This window comes from Moschus berezovskii, chromosome 6 (assembly GCF_049115385.1).
Source record: "Moschus berezovskii isolate FMDL1 chromosome 6, NW_MosBer_1.0, whole genome shotgun sequence".
Taxonomy (NCBI): Eukaryota; Metazoa; Chordata; class Mammalia; order Artiodactyla; family Moschidae; genus Moschus; species Moschus berezovskii.
In genome coordinates, this window is record NC_142465.1 from 36,220,400 (window position 1) to 36,238,374 (window position 17,975).

Here is a 17,975-nt window from a genome sequence, read left to right on the forward strand (position 1 = left end):
CGTGCGCGGGGTTTTTCTGGGGGATTTCCCTTTGTACTCTGATTGGCCCGACTTTTGGCGCCGGCGGGATCTTCTTAGGGAGGAGTTTCTGTGGACTTAGCCTCCACCCTCTCTCCAGGAAATCAAAACTTAGGCCTAAGAAAGGTCTCAGGCCTATCCTGGCTACTCAGATGTTAGGGCTCCTAACAGTGTCCACCTGAAAACGATGGTTCCCAAGGAATGGCCTTCGGAGAGAGGACAGGGCCTCCCATAATCACCCAGCCCACAGAGGAAAGTAACCCACATGCCTTGAGGAAAGGGGAAACCACGCCCCAATAGCAGCAAAGCTCAGCTTTAGGACAGTGTTTCTCCTCCCAGGAGACCTTGCGCATTGGGGAGTTCAGCAAACGTCGGCCAATGAGAGCAGCTTTCCCCGGCCCCGCCCCTGCTGTGTTCCAGCCCTTTGCCCCGCGGTGGGAAGGCGGAGGCTCTTCAGAGCTCAGTGCCAGAGTTATAAAGAAATTTGGTAACTGCTAGCAAAGAGCAGAGCAGCGGAGAAGGCAATGGCAAGCCACTCCAGTACTCTTGCCTAGAAAATCCCATGGATGGAGCAGCCTGGTAGGCTGCAGTCCGTGGGGTCGCTAAGGGTCGGACACGACTGAGCGACTTCACTTTCACTTTTCACTTTCACACGTTGGAGAAGGAAATGGCAACCCACTCCAGTGTTCTTGCCTGGAGAATCCCAGGGACGGGGGAGCCTGGTGGGCTTCCGTCTAAGGGGTCACACAGAGTCGGACACGACTGAAGTGACTTAGCAGCAGCAGCAAAGAGCAGATGCAGCGAGGGCTATCAGGAGCAAAAAACAGTCCAATAATTAAAGGTGAAAGGCCAAAGAGCGAAAGAAACAAAGAACAAAGGCTATTTTCTGTGAGGCTAGGGAGAGGAGCTAGCTGGCCAAGTGGAGCTCTGAGGAGACTCTTGAGGTGAGAAAGAATTGCTTATCAAAGGACTAGGCAGATCTGAGCAAAGGAACCAAGACATTAAGCCAGCATGAATGGCTGGGCAGAGCCAGGAGAAAATCTTTTCCCAACTCTTAGAAGTTTCTGAATAACTAACGAAAATAGCCTTTCTTTCCTGCCTTTTGATATTCTTTCCATCTATAGCAGTAGTCCCTGACCTTTTTGGCACCAGGGATTGTTTTTGTGGAAGACAAGTTTTCCAAGATTGGGGTTGGGGGAGCAGGTGGTTTGAGATGATTCGAGTGCATTACATTTATTGTGCACTTTATTTCTATTATTATTTCAGCCCTACCTCAGATCATCAGGCATTAGATCCTGAAGGCTGGGGACCACTGCTCTTCAGGCTCTCCATTTAGCTTGTAATGCTCAAAATTTTCCAAGCCAGGCTTCAGCAATATGTGAACCGTGAACTTCCAGATGTTCAAGCTGGTTTTAGAAAAGGCAGAGGAACCAGAGATCAAATTGCCAACATCCGCTGGATCATCGAAAAAGCAAGAGAGTTCCAGGAAAAAAAAAAATCTATTTCTGCTTTATTGACTATGCCAAAGCCTTTGACTGTGTGGATCACAATAAACTGTGGAACATTCTGAAAGAGATGGGAATCCCAGACCACCTGACCTGCCTCTTGAGAAACCTGTATGCAGGTCAGGAAGCAACAGTTAGAACTGGACATGGAACAACAGACTGGTTCCAAATAGGAAAAGGAGTACTTCAAGGCTGTATATTGTCACCCTGCTTATTTAATTTATATGCAGAGTACATCATGAGAAACGCTGGGCTGGAGGAAGCACAGCCTGGAATCAAGATTGCCGGGAGAATTATCAATAACCTCAGATATGCAGATGACACCACCCTTATGGCAGAAAGTGAAGAAGAACTAAAGCGTCTCTTGATGAAAATGAAAGACAAGAGTGAAAAAGTTGGCTTAAAGCTCAGCATTCAGAAAACTAAGATCATGGCATCCGGTCCCATCACTTCATGGCAAATAGATAGGGAAACAGTGGCTGACTTTATTTTTCTGGGCTCCAAAAGCACTGCAGATGCCGATTGCAGCCATGAAATTAAAAGACGCTTACTCCTTGGAAGGAAAGTTATGACCAACCTAGACAGCATATTAAAAAGCAGAGACATTTCTTTGCTGACAAAGGCCCATCTAGTCAAAACTATAGTTTTTCCAGTTGTCACATATGGATGTGAAAGTTGGACCATAAATAAAGCTGAGCACCAAAGAACTGATGCTTTTGAACTGTGGTGTCGGAGAAGACTCTTAAGAGTCCCTTGGACTGTAAGGAGATCAAACCAGTAAATCCTAAAGGAAATCAGTCCTGAATATTCATTGGAAGGACTGATGCTGAAGCTGAAGCTCCAATATTTTGGCCACCTGATGAGAAGAACTGACTCATTGGAAAAGACCCTGATGCTGGAAAAGATTGAAGACAAGCAGAGAAGGGAACAACAGAGGATGAGATGGTTGGATGGCATCACCAACTTGATGCACATGAGTTTGAACAATCTCTGGAACTGGTGATGGATAGGGAAGCGTGGTGTGCTGCTGTCCATGCAGTCACAAAGAGTTGGACACAACTGAGTGACTAAACTGAACTGAATACTTAATAAGACTGGTAGGGGGAAAAAAAAGCTCATAAATGAGATTTTTCTCAGACTAAAGCCCTGACACATGATGGAAAACATGTTGATGTCAAGGACTTTTGAACTTGGCTTCTCTCTGGTCCCCAAATGTCCCTGAATTATAGGTGAAGAACTAGAAAAGCAAGATACACAAATAAAAGCATTTAGAGGAAGTTCTGGAAGAAGACCTTTCTCCCTGAGGGAATGGTGTAGAAGAAATTTGGAATACTATCACATAGACCGAGATAGTGTTTAATTTCCATATAGCATATCTATCACAAGTCCACACTTCTGAAGTCTGTATCTCTATTCTTAGAAGCTGGCTTTCCCCTGACCTGAAGTTGTTCTCTGAGCTAGATGATGCTTTTAGGGCCAGTCATTGGAGCCAGAAGGGTACCCTGCAGTTAAACTCAGGAACATTGCCCTGTGGAATCAGAATTTCAGCCTAAATGGGAACTCTTTTGGCCCTAATGTTTCCTGCCATAGCTTCTTTAAATTAGTTCTGGCTCAATTCTGGCAGCTATGCCTTAAGGAGTTGAGGTCAGAACTACACTAAGGGATAGATTTTGCCCAAGAATATCTAGTCCTAGATTCAGTAGCAGCATCCAAAATGTAGTGAAGAATTGTGACTGTGATGTAAGATAAAACTTTCAGAAAGAGTCCTGGAAGCTGACACGGTATGTGAGATGGGGCACTCACATGATCAGGGAGGGAGGGAAGGAGGTTAGAAAGACAGAGTGGGAGAGAAGGAATGGCACTCATTGCCTCTTTGTTTTCTGTAAGGACACACACAAATATATCATGTAGATAGTTGTAAATGTTTTAGAGAATTTTCTGCAAGAAAGGAAAACTCTTAGCAGTGAGGAAGGAGTTTATGTTTGAGCCAGTGCCCACTTTGTGTTATGAAGATTTCTATTTCTTTTGGGCTTCTGATCTTTTAAGAGAAAAGGTGAGTGATTCTTTCCTGAGGCCCATTAGCCCCCAGTATTGATTTATCTCTTTGCTTGGAGTTATTAATTATTGAAGCACATCAGAGGTCATGATAGAAATGAATGAACCTAGAGGTATCATTCAGGCAACAAAGTAGAGTAGAGATAGGGAGATCCTTCTAACTCTCATTTTTCCATATCTCAGTAGATCCTAGCTTAAGCTTTAGGCCAGAATATTTTGGAAATTTCTTTACTCTCCTTAACAACCTCTGAAAACAGAACTTTATTTTCTCTTTCTCCTTCTCTTATTCCATGCAAAATTTCAGCCAGTTTTTCAAGAAACCTGAACCCTGAACACTACAGCAACAAGGAATGATGTTCAGGCCACAATTCAGAAATAGGACTAGGGAGTTCTTTTGGTGGAGTTGGTGTTACTGAGTTCCCCAGTAGCAAAAACTGAATCATAACCTGAAAAAATTGCCCTAAGAAGAGAAGTCACAACATCTGTATCCCAGATTGGAGGAACAGGGAAGGCCCAGGTAAGTGAGTGGAAGTTTCAGAAGTTTAAGCCTGATGTGGACTCGTAGGACAGAGAACTGTTTATGACCTCTATCGTTCGTCCCCACCCAAAACTTTTGAATCTCACTTCCTGAGAAGCATATTCAGATTGGGACTACCCTAACTTTCTAGAATCAATTTTATAGAGAATGGATCTAGACTTCAAATTAATGATTTAAAAAAATAGGTTTCTGTTTTCATTTTCCTAGAGTTACTAGTAACACCATCATTGGAGAGATAGACCCTACTGTAATGGAAAAAAAAATCAGATTATTTCTAATTACCTTCTTCTTTTCTGGAACATCTACCTTCCTAGTTTTCCCCTCTTCCTACTGACAGTAATACTAAACTGAAAGATGGCATCACTACTTTTCTTTCCATCAGGTCCTCAGTGTTTTTTGTTCTGAATTGACAAGATGACTGATTATAACTTAATGATTCCAAAATCATAGTGTTGGGAAATGGGGACTGCCATGAAATTTCTATGATGAAATCTGACAAAAAACTTCAATGGTGAAACTAAAGGAGAGGATTTTTGATAGTTTAAAGTATGTGTTTGCTTATCAGTTCAGTTCAGTTCAGTTCAGTCACTCAGTCGTGTCCAGCTCTTAGCGACCCCATGAACCACAGCACTCCAGGCCTCCCTGTCCATCACCAACTCCCGGAGTTCACACAAACTCATGTCCATCAAGTCGGTGATGCCATCCAGCCATCTCATTCTCTGTCGTCCCCTTCTCCTCCCGCCCCCAATCCCTCCCGGCATCAGAGTCTTTTCCAGTGAGTCAACTCATCGCATGAGGTGGCCAAAGTATTGGAGTTTCAGCTTTAGCATCAGTCCTTCCAATGAACACCCAGGATTGATCTCCTCTAGAATGGACTGGTTGGATCTCCTTGAAGTCCAAGGGACTCTCAAGAGTCTTCTCCAGCACCACAGTTCAAAAGCATCAATTCTTCGGCGATCAGCCTTCCTCACAGTCCAACTCTCACATCCATACATGACCACGGGAAAAACCATAGCCTTGACTAGATGGACCTTGGTTGGCAAGGTAATGTCCCTGCTCTTTAATATGCTATCTAGGCTGGTCATAACTTTCCTTCCAAGGAGAAAGCGTCTTTTAATTTCAAGGCTGCAATCAGCATCCGCAGTGATTTTGGAGCCCAAAAAAATAAAGTCTGACACGGTTTCCACTGTTTCCCCATCTATTTCCCAAGAAGCGATGGGACCAGATGCCATGATCTTCGTTTTCTGAATGTTGAGCTTCAAGCCAACCTTTTCACTCTCCTCTTTCACTTTCAACAAGAGGCCTTTGAGTTCCTCTTCACTTTCTGCCATAAGGGTGGTGTCATCTGCATATCTAAAGTTATTGATATTTCTCCCAGCAATCTTGATTCCAGCTTGTGCTTCTTCCAGTCCAGCGTTCCTCATGATGTACTCTGCATATAAATTAAATAAGCAGGGTGACAATATACAACCTTGACGTACTCCCTTTCCTATTTGGAACCAGTCTGTTGTTCCATGTCCAGTTCTAACTGTTGCTTCCTGACCTGCATACAGGTTTCTCAAGAGGCAGGTCAGGTGGTCTGGTATTCCCATCTCTTTCAGAATGTTCCACAGTTTATTGTGATCCACACAGTCAAAGGCCTTGGCATAGTCAATGAAGCAGAAATAGATGTTTTATATGTACATGCATTTCTGGAATATGATTTCAGATGAGTGTTAAAAGAGGAAGGATGGTCCTATGTGTACCCATCCTGTGATACTAAGATTATAGGTCACGAGCAAAACTTTTCTATAGAGGAGTGAGTGAGTGAAGTCATTCAGTCGTGTCCAACTCTCTGCAACCCTGTGGACTATAGCCCACCAGGCTCTTCCATCCATGGGATTCTCCAGGCAAGAATACTGGAGTGGGTTGCCATTTCCTTCTCCAGGGGATCTTCCTGACCCAGGGATCGAATCCATGTCTCCCACATTGCAGGAAGATGCTTTAACCGCTGAGCCACCAGTGAATCCCTTTCTATAGAGGGCCAGATACCAAATATCCTTTGCTTTGCTGGCCACAGTCACTGTCACAACTACTTAGCTCTACTAGTAGCAACAAAAGAAAGACATAGACAAAATGTAAAGAAATAAGCATGAACACTAAAATATGAATTTCATACAATTTTATGTCATAAAATATTCTTCTTGATTTTTTTCAACCACTTAAAATTTTAAAAGCCACTCTTATCTCACAAGTCATACTAAAACAGGTGGCAGGCCAATTTTCCTAACAGCTGTAGTTTGCCCCCTCATATTTTATGTCCTTAAGACTTCATTATGCATTTTTAGGATACAAGGAGGGGACTGTAAGCTGTGGGCATTTGCAAGGGGAGATCAACCTGGATATTCAGAGTGAATATCCAATTTACATATAGGCCAAAATCGGGTGTTATGGCCTCTCTTGGAATCCAGGGATTTTAAAAATTACTTCTGATTTTGATTAACATAATACATGCACTAAGTATAAAGACAGCAAGGAGATCCACCCAGTCCATCCTAAAGGAAATCTGTCCTGAATATTCATTAGAAGGACTGATGCTGAAGCTGAAACTCCGATACTTTGGCCACCTGATGCGAAGAACTGACTCATTTGAAAAGACCCTGATGCTGGGAAAGATTGAAGGCGGAAGAAGAAGGGGACGACAGAGGATGAGGATGGTTGGATAGCATCACTGACTCAATGGAGATGAGTTTGAGTAAGCTCCAGGAGTTGGTGATGGACAGCGAGGCCTGGCATGCTGCAGTCCATGGGATCACAAAGAGTTGGACATGACTGAGTGACTGAACTGAACTAAACTGAAGTATAAAGAGTTATCAAATAGTTCTGAAAGACTAAGCATAAAAATAGTGACTCTCCTCTACTCCTCATTGCTTCCCCAACTCTTCTTCCTTAAAGGCAACAACTTCTGACTCTTTCTAGCTGTGTCTTCCAACTTTTATACATCTCCACTTACTTATCTCCAAATTTCTAATCTTGTTACTTCATTTATTTTTGACATTGTCCTTTGAGGTCCTAATATGGTGGACAGAAATGGTAGAAAGGATTTAGCTCTCATGTGCTTCCATGTTCTTTGGCTTTTTTTCCCCATCCTTCCAGTAGAGTTATGGTACAGTTTACTTATTAAGTCAATATTCAGTATTTATATGATTATTATCTGTCCTGATAGTTCTATCAGATTATTGTAATGTACTTAGATTATATTCTTATATCTTTCCCTAAAGTTAATAATTGCTTTGCTTCTTTTCACAGTTTTTACATAATTTTTCTTCTATTAATTGCTATTCCTTCTCATATCTTCTAATAATCTCTCACTATAATTTCCCATAAGAGCAATTTCATCAGCTAACATATTAATTCCAATGTGAGTGTGTGTGTTTGTGTGTGCATGCACACGTGTGTGGTTATGGAGGACTGAGAAACAGAGACAGATAAACAGACAGGCTCTTCTAAGAGATTCATTCTGCCCTGATTGCTTTTTAGTCCTACTCTGCAATGATGATCCCAGGACTTCCTTCACTGCCATCCTAGGAATTCCTTTTGGCTTTCTTCTGATTTGGATTCCCTATTTCTTGGATCTCATTCCTTCATCTTTTTTGGTGGAATACACTTACAGTAGTTTTGTGAAGATTAAAAATGGAATAATGACAGCAAATGGGCATGACAGCCCTTAATATGTACTTTTTGAATTGCACTGCTCCAATCTGGTACATAATTCTCATCTAGAGTATTTCTTCATCATAGGGGATTTCTTTCATCTCTCTGTCACCAGATGTCTTCTGCATCCCATATCATCCTCTTAGTTTATTCTCTTTTTTGGGGGGGAGTAAACTGTCTTCTAGTGTCTTCTGAGAAAAAGTACAAGGAAGATAAATGTAATAACTTTCATGTTCAGTTCAGTTCAGTCACTCAGTCGTGTCCGACTCTCTGCGACCCCATGAATCACAGCACGCCAGGCCTCCCTGTCCATCACCAACTCCCAGAGTTCACTCAAACTCATGTCCATCGAGTCGGTGATGCATCCAGCCATCTCATTCTCTGTCGTCCCCATCTCCTCCCGCCCCCAATCCCTCCCAGTACCAGAGTCTTTTCCAGTGAGTCAACTCGTCGCATGAGGTGGCCAAAGTATTGCAGTTTCAGCTTTAGCATCAGTCCTTCCAATGAACACCCATGATTGATCTCCTTTAGTATATTGCCACCCTGCTTATTTAACTTATATGCAGAGTCCATCATGAGGAACGCTGGACTGGAAGAAGCACAAGCTGGAATCAAGACTGCCGGGAGAAATATCAATAACCTCAGATATGCAAATGACACCACCCTTATGGCAGAAAGTGAAGAGGAACTCAAAAGCCTCTTGATGAAAGTGAAAGAGGAGAGTGAAAAATTTGGCTTGAAGCTCAACATTCAGAAAACAAAGATCATGGCATTTGGTCCCATCACTTCATGGGAAATAGATGGAAAAACAGTGGAAACAGTGTCAGACTTTATTTTTTTGGGCTCCAAAATCACTGCAGATGCTGATTGCAGCCATGAAACTAAAAGACTCTTACTACTTGGAAGGAAAGTTATGACCAACCTAGACAGCATATTAAAAAGCAGAGACATTACTTTGCCAACCAAGGTCCATCTAATCAAGGCTATGGTTTTTCCCGTGGTCATGTATGGATGTGAGAGTTGGACTGTGAAGAAAGCTGATCGCCGAAGAATTGATGCTTTTGAACTGTGGTGTTGGAGAAGACTCTTGAGAGTCCCTTGGACTGTAAGGAGATACACCCAGTCCATTCTAAAGGAGATCAACTTTCATGTTAAAAATGTGTTTATTCTACTCTCACATTTAATTGATAGTTTCAGTGGGTATAGTATTCTAGGTTGGAAATCCTTTTTTCCCTTGGCATTTACCCATTGTTTTCTAGATTCTGGAGTTACTCTTGAGAAGTACAAAACCATTTTCGACTTATGATTCTTTTTATCTTATTACTTTTATTTATCTTTGTATTCTTCTATATTTCTATTTGTCTATCTAGAAGCTTAACAGAATTTTCTTTGTCCCAGTGTATTATAATTCTCCAGTAGTGTAATTCAGTGTTGTTGTTTTTTAATTTTCTTTATCATATAAACATTTTGAGCCCTTCAAGCTGAAAATTCATGCAGTGTTAGAAATTGCTCATTTCTAAGAAAAAAACTTTTTAATTATCATGGTGATGGTTTTTTCCACAGGGTAGCCTTTTTTATTCTTTGCCTTATTTCCTGGGAAATATTTTTTAACTTCATTTTCTAATTCTTCTATTGAAGTTTGTATTTATGTTATATTTAATTCTAACAGTCCTTTCTTTTTTTTTTAAATATTCCTTTTTGTACTTTCTTCGCAGATGCATTTCATCTCTTTAGGTGTTGACTTTTGGTTTTCTTCTCTCTGCATATTGCATGTTTCTCCACGTTGCCATTTTATTCTATTAGTTTGATTTGGTCTTCATCTGTTTGAAAGTTTTCCCCGTTTTCCTGGTAATACTTTGTTGCCTGTCCATATTTAGAGTAGAAGAAGACTAAAATATGGATGAAATTCCAAGTACTTTGGTTGAACTTGTCAATTTGGAGCTTTTTTTATTGTTTAATTTGGTTGGGTCTTTGGTTAGGAAGGGCTTCCCTGGTAGCACAGATGGTAGAGTCTTCCTGTAATGCAGGGGACCCAGATTCAATCCCTGGGTCGGGAAGATCCCTTGGAGAAGGGAATGCCACTCCAGTATTCTTGCCTGTAGAATTCCATAGACAGAGGATCAGTGGGCTACAGTCCATGGGGTCACAAAGCGTTGGACACTACTGAGTGACTAGCACTTGATTAGAAAGCCCTGATGTCAATATGTTTAGGCCTTTCCTCTTAGGTTAATCTGACTCCTCAGAGAAGACTCTTCCAGTCTTCTACCTGGAGACTTAAGACCTAACTGTCAGCACCTAGGAGTTAAGTGAGGAAAGAGATCTGGGCATCTTATTTAGGAAGCTTATGTTTCCTTAATCCCCCTATTTCAGGCTTAATAGTAATGCTTTCAAGTAGACAGAGTGTGTCTGAGACCAAAGTACTACTTCTCTCCAAAGAATAAACTCCCAATTTACTGCCATGGTGTGTGAGAGATGGTCTCACACAGTACGCACTGGGAGAAGGGATGAAAGGACTGAAAAGGTTTTAAAGTAGCTTTCAACCAGTTCTACCTTTTGTTCCCAGTTCCAGACGATTTTGCATTACACATCAGTTTATTCTCAGTCCCATGCCCCTGCCTAGTTACTAATCTGGAAATTATGTTTCTTAACTCTGTAAAATCAGATACCACACATCTGTATACTGTCAGTTTCCAAAATATATTGTTCCTGGTATTTTATTTTTTGTTTATTCTGTAGGTCTGTGTCTTTTTAAAAAACACACACAAAAACTCTGTTGTAGTTTTTGCAGAGTTTAGAGGAGAGAGCAAAATTAGATGTTTGTGTTCAAACTATAGTCTTCTTGCTCCCTTGAATTTTGACCTTTCTCATTGGCCTCAGTTAATTCACTAATAATATGTAGAATGCCAGTTCAAGAGCAAATGGCCAGTTGGCCAAATTATCAATTCACCAAATCATCATTTGAATAAATTTACCTCTTTAACTATGTAAACTATCTGTTGCCTAACAGCATTTTAAATAATGTTTTGTTTTCTTTACCCCATCTCTTGCTACTACAAGGGGCAGATAAAGGAAAAGATTAAAGATCATAAAAATAAAAGAGTAAAAAGAATGTATTCTGGAATATGAGGAATTATTATGATTTTATTTAAGAATATATTTTTCATGAATATATTTTAATAATTATATAAAGAAATTCTCTGTTAGGGTAAAAATATATGTTGAAAAATTCTCATTCATGAATATTAATGTTTTTATTATTATATAATTAATGTCAATAAAATTCTTTGGGCAGAAATCCTCATTTTTATGTATTTTTAAGTTCTTTTTTAAGAATTCTTTCTCAGCAGATTATTTCATAATTGATACTAGACACAATAAGCTATCTTTGCTTAGATAGCATAACTTTGCCAGCTGTTGTATTTCTTCTTCATTTGACTTTTTCTGTGATGAAGTTCTTATGAATCCTACTCTAGAAAATTCTGTTTCCTATATATGTAAAATGAAATTCAAGCTCCTTCCTTGATCTACACTCCCTGCATGAACTGTCCTCTGGTGTCCTCTGGACACCTGTACCACTTGTCTCTGCTTTGCTAGCCCTGCTCCAGTCACACTAGGCTTTCTTTTCCTTGAACTTACCAAGTTTATTCCCACCTTAGCACTTCACATTTTTTGTTCTTTCTGCTTGTAATCCTCTGTTCCAAAATCTTCATATTTGCTCCTTCACATCATTCTTGTCTCAAGTCATTCCCTGACCACCCAATATAAAGTAGTATAGCATTTATTGTTATATGAATAATATCCTATTTGTTTGCTTATTGATTTGGTAGTAACTTCCCCATCCTCTAGAATCTACAATCCATGAGAGTAAGGGACATGTCTGTTATCTCCATTGCTGCACCTCCTGCACCTAGAACAGTGTCCGGGGCATAGTAGATACCCAATAAATATAAGGCTGAATGTCAAGTGTTTAAAGTTCTAGAGAATACAGTGGTCCAGAAGCCCCATGATTGATGTATAAAGGAGGGAACCCATTAAATATGACAACATGTAAGGACTTTAAGTATAACTTTCTTTCAGAAAGAATGGAGAAGCAAAAGTTTCAATCAGAATCAAGAGGGCCTCAAGCAGGAGACCTGTTGAGATATTATATCACTGGATAATGATCTGTGCTGGCTTTTTTTCATTAAGCAAGAGCTGACTTCAATTTGGTGTAAATCAAAGTGAATGACCTGAAGTTGAAAAAGAATTATAAGAATTTACTAGAAATAATTGAGCAGTGATTTATCATTAATGGAAGTCCATACCAATATAAAGTCTCTGCCCCTTCTGCTCACTCCTGTCTTTCCTTTCAGAAAAACTTTTCACCTTCCATTCAGCTTTCACCTGTTTTGCTTGTTGCCTACTCTTTTCTTTTTAATTAGACCCCTTTCCACCACTTACACAATAACTACTGATACTAGGGTTATAAAGAGAGATTTGTTTTCTCTGTCAAACAGCAGAGGAGTCAGAAAGTATTCCCACATTCGTCAAGTATTAAATTTCAAGTTTACTTATCTTTGTACACTTAAAATTTTCTCTAGATTTTTGCCTTTCTACTATTAGTATTTGAAAAAAATCCATCTATGGAAAGAAAATATGAGAAATTTTTAAATAGGATGCAATCCCCAAGATTGTGGGGAGGTCTCATTTGGGGGAGTGAGTGGTAAATCTTGTAGGATAGTACTAGCCTGGCACTTTAATATAGATGTTCCTTCGAAATTTCAATGGGCCTATTCATGACTGACCTTATCCTAAACTCAGAAGTAAGGAAAAGTGACAGAATGGGAATCGTTTATTAGTTGAGTCAGTGTCTAAAAACTCCTAGTATAGGACTATCCTATAAATTCTGAGTTAGCAAATGTTGCTCAGGCTCAAGTCTTGAATGAAGGCTCTCTCTTTCCCCTAGTCCCCATCTTTAAATTTTGGAACCTATACCCCAAGGTGTGCTTGCAAAGAGAAAAAAAGATAGTGCGGCTCCCCAAGAAGAGCCCTAAGTCCACTTATGCATTTACCTGTATGTGGAAGAGAATATTAATAAGGGTAGCTGCCCCCTAGGAACTAAGGTAGCAGAAGCAAAAAAGCAAGAGGGTGCATGGGGTCTGTGTGTGTGTGTGTGTGTGTGTGTGTGTGTGTGTGTGTGTGTGTGTTTAGTCGCTAAGTCATGTCTAACTTTTTGCAGCCCATGGACTGTAGCCCACCAGGCTTCTCTTGTCCATGGAATTTTTCAGGCAAGAATACTGGAGTGGGTTGCCCTTTTCCTCCTTCAGGGGATCTTCCTGACCCAGGGATCAAACCCATGTTTCTTTTGTCTCCTCCTGTCTTAGCAGGCAGATTCTTTACCACAAGTCCCACCTAGGTCTTTAGAGTTTATGTTATTTCCATGGTTTCTAAAGCTTCATGCATAAACATGAAAACAGGCTTTTTTTCACAGATGATGAATACACAGTCCATTTGACTATCATATGATAAACACACTGCTGGGAAAATCCTTACTATCATTATAAAACAAACGTTCAATAAAAACATCCATGTAATGGAGCAGTATAATATATAATAGAAAGAAAAAGGAATCAAGATCCCTGCAAACTAAATTATGAATTAGGACTGGTGAGTTGATATATCTCTGTATTAGGACTGTGAAACTGCATTGCTTGCTTTGTCAGCTGAAAGCAAACTACTTCTCGTGGTCTTGACTAACTGTTATCAAGAAAAAAGCATTTGCCAGAGCAATATCTGTATACCAGGTACCAGGGGATGTGTTATTTTGATCAAGCATTGAAACCACATGTGGTACAGCAGCTGCAATTGTAATCACATCCTAGTTAGGCTTACGATAATCCACTCTTATTCTCCAAGACCCATCTACATTTCTGCACAGATCACGTAGATGAGTTTAATACGGATGTAGTGGAACTCACCACTTCTCCATCCTTCAAGTCCTTGATGGTGGCACTAATCTTTGCAATCCCTCCAGCAGTGTGGTATTTTTTTAGGTTTACTATTTTCCTGGGAAGAGGCAGTTCTAGTGGTTTCCGCTTTGCCCTTCCCACCATAATAGCCCTCACTCCGTAAGTCAGGGAACTAATGTGAGGATTCTGCCGACTGCTGAGCATGTGTTCTTGAAATGAAGAAATAACCACAGAACTGGTTTGGTGACCCACAATACCCTTTCTGAGATGGATCTGAGTTGAAGCTTAGTTGACCACCTAATCTGCATAAGCCCCTATCCCGACTGGCAGACACAGTGACGTTCTGGGTCTCCTGGGATTTGTGTCAGTTCAGAGTCAGTGTCCAGTAGTGCCTGAAAGTGATTATTTCATTTTCTCCACTGCACAGTAACTCTAGCTAAAGAGATATATCCCAAGAGGTTTATTACAAAGAATTGGCTAATACAACTATGAAAGTTGTGAAATTCCACAATCGGAGGAGCCTGGTAGGCTGCAGTCCGTGGGGTTGTTAAGGGTCGGACACGACTGAGCGACTTCACTTTCACTTTTCACTTTCACACATTGGAGAAGGAAATGGCAACCCACTCCAGTGTTCTTGCCTGGAGAATCCCAGGGACAGGGGAGCCTGGTGGGCTTCCGTCTATGGGGTAGCACTGAGTCGGACACAACTGAAGTGACTTAGCAGCAGCAGCCATCTGCAAGGTGGAGACCCAGGAAAGTTGGTGGTATAGTTCTAGTGCAAATCCAAAGCCTGAGAACTGGGACACCAATGATGTAAGTCCCGGGATAAAGGCAGGAGAAGACCAATGCCAAACCTCAAGCAGTCAGAGAGCACACATTTTCTTTTTCTCTGCCTTTTTATTCTTTTCAGGCCTTCAACAGACCGAATGATGCCCACCCACAATGAAAAACAGTCTGCTTTACTCAGCATACTTAACTCCAATGGTCATCTCTTCTGGAAATACCCTCATTGACACACCTGGAAATAACACTTAACCAAGTATCTGTGTATCTTTGACGTATTCAAATTGTTACATAAAATTAACCATCACATTTCCATTGCCCCCTATTACGCTGTTAGCTCAGGTCACCATAGCAAGCCTCTTTCAATCAGACATTTCAGGGTAAAATGTAGGCACACATCTTTAGGAAGATGTAAATATAACAACATTCCCCAGAAAAATACTTGACAGAAGCATCATCAATTCTACTGTTTTGTGAGCATCCAGTCAGGTATATACATGCCCGCTTTCCCTTCCTAAATACAGCCCCCAAAACCAACCGACAGACCTCCTCACTTGTCTTGGGATAGTGATGGAAGCTGCTGTGCCCTCTGTGAGAAAGAAGCTGCTTAGGGTGAGAATAACTGTAGGAGGGACTAGAGAAAGCAACCTCAGGCTTGGGATGTTCTGCCATGTCTCCCTCCAATTTTTTTTTATACTGTTGGTCTAATTTCAAGGTAATAGCAGAAAGCAGAGTCTAAATTTGTGAGGCTAGGAGTAGGAGCTGGGAGCACGATCTGCTCCTAATTTGTATATCCAAGTCCAATTTAGAAGATACACAAGGATCTCTCCAGTTCAGATGCCTTGCTCTAGCTCATGTTAAGAAGTTTTCATTTCTGTGGCTGATTCATGTTGATATATGGCAGAAACCAACACAATACTATAAAGCAATTCAGTTCAGTTCAGTTGCTCAGTCGTGTCCGACTCTTTGCGACCCCATGAATCACAGCACACCAGGCCTCCCTGTCCATCACCAACTCCCGGGGTTCACTCAAACTCATGTCCATCGAGTCAGTGATGCCATCCAGCCATCTCAGTATCCTCCAATTAAAAATAAATTAAGATTTTGGTGCCACCGCTGGAGCATGGGAGGAGGCGCATTGGTGGCAGGAAGCGAGCTGCGCTGAGGCCGTTGCGGAACCAGCTGATGACCTGCAGGATGAATGACAAGAGAAGAAGCGCATCCCGAGGTAAGGAGAGTGCGCAGCCTGAGCGGAAGGACTCTCTGGACTGGATCCGGCACAACTACTGCAAGAGCTTCCCACTGAACCTAGAGGCCGTGGTGGACAATCTGGAAAGGACAGAGCTTTACAGCTGTTGGTGGAAGAATTTGTGGAATGATATGAAAGACCGTACAAGCCCTTGGTTCTGCTGAGTGCCCAAGAGGGCCAGTCCGCGCAGAAGTGGACTCTGGAGCGCCTCAAGAGGATATACCGGAACCAGAAGTTCAGGAGTGGCGAGGGCAAGGACGGGTACTCGGTAAAGATGAAGATGGAATACTACATCGAGTACATGGGAGCACTCACGACAGCCCCCCTTACATCTCTGACAGCAGCTACGGGGAAAACCCCAAAAGAAGGAAGCTTTGAGAAGACTACAAGGTGCCCACGTTTTTCACCAATGACCTTTTGCAGTATGCGAGGGAGAAGCGCAGGGCCCCTTACAGGTGGTTTGTGATGCAGCCACCAAGCACTGGAACAGGAATCCACATCGACCCTCTGGGAATCAGTGTCTGGGATGCCTTAGTTCAGGGCCACAAGCGCTGGTGCCTGTTCCCTATCAGCACGCCCAGAGAACTCATCAAGGTGACCCATGAAGGAGGGAACCAGCAAGATGAAGCTATTACCTGGTTTAACATCATACTGAACTGATCCCCAGATGCAGCTTCCAACCTGGCCACCCCAGTTCAAACCCCCTGGAAATCTTACAAAAACCAGGAGAGACTGTCTTTGTACCAGGAGGCTGGTGACTTAGCAACTAAACAACAACAGCAATGAAGAGGTAGAGGATGGAGGTTAGAATGTTGAAAGAAAGTGAAAGTCGCTCAGTCGCGTCAGACTCTGCAACTCCAAGGACTATACAGTCCATGGAATTCACCAGGCCAGAATACTGGAGTGGGTAGCCTTTCCCTTCTCCAGGGGATCTTCCCAACCCATGGATTGAACCCAGGTCTCCTGCATTGCAGATGGATTTTTTACCAACTGAGCTATCAGGGAAGATTACTTTGATGAAGCAAAGTAAAAGGCCCAGGTGATAAGGAACAGCCTCTCAACAACTTCTAGGGAAGAACTAAGGCCTCAGTGCAAACATTCATGACACTAAATAAATATCCAGTGTTCTAGATAGCTTCCTTTACCCTTACAAATCTATTCCTCACCCTGCTCAGTGCCCAGAGGATGACGTGTATGGTCCCCCATCATAAGCTTTCTTGCCCTCTGGTTTCCATTTGGGTTCTACCATTTGACTAGAGATGAGAGACAGAACAGAGAGTAAAGTCTGGGTGTTTATTCTCCCAGCAACCTCTCTGTGAATGTGACCTTATTTGGAAATAGGGTCTTAGCAGATATAATCAAGTTAATATGAGGTCATACTGGATAAGGGTGGACCCTTATCTAATGACTAGTGTCCTTATAAGAAGGGGGAGATTCGGACACAGACACACAGAGAAAAGCCCATGTGATCATGGAGTAATGTGTCTAACAAGCCAAAGAATGCCAGGGATTGCCAGCAACCACCAGAGGAGAGCTGTATGGAACAGATTCTTTCTCAGAGCCTCCAGAAGGAATCAAACCTACCAACACCTTGCTTTCAGACTTCTAGCCTCCAGAACTGTGAGGTAATAGATTTCTGTTGCTTTAAACTACCTAGTCTGTGGTAATTTGTTATGACAGCTCTAAGAAACCAATACATTGATCAGTCATTTTTCTTTGGTGTTATGTTAGACAATCATAACTCTGTGTTCAATGGCTCCCTTACCATTTTAATGTGTTTTTCCTGATTATGATTGTGATACATACTATTGAAACTATAGAAAAGTTTAAGGAAAAACTGTGTGTGTGTGTGTGTGTGAGTCTCTCAATCTTGTTTGACTCTTTGTGACCCAATGGACTGCCGCCCACCAGACTCCTCTGTCCATAGAATTCTCCAGACAAGATTACTGAAGTGGGTTGCCATTTCCTTCTCCAGGGGGTCTTCCTGACCCAGGGATCGAACCTGGGTCTCCTGCATTGCAGGTGAATTCTTTACCATCTGAGCCACCAGGGAGGCCCTAAAGAAAAATAACAAGTAGGAAATATACATAATACTTCCATGGTTTTCATTCTGGTATATTTTCATTTATTCTTTGCCAAAATGCAATTTCACATAACTTTTTCATATTATATATAGAATTTTTTAT

At 41.6% G+C, this 17,975-nt stretch overlaps 1 pseudogene; it reads left to right on the forward strand.

Annotated features, from left to right (window-relative positions):
• The first annotated feature begins 15,678 nt into the window (after positions 1 to 15,678).
• Positions 15,679 to 16,547, forward strand: LOC129536003 (bifunctional arginine demethylase and lysyl-hydroxylase JMJD6 pseudogene; annotated as a pseudogene).
• The last annotated feature ends 1,428 nt before the right edge of the window (positions 16,548 to 17,975 follow it).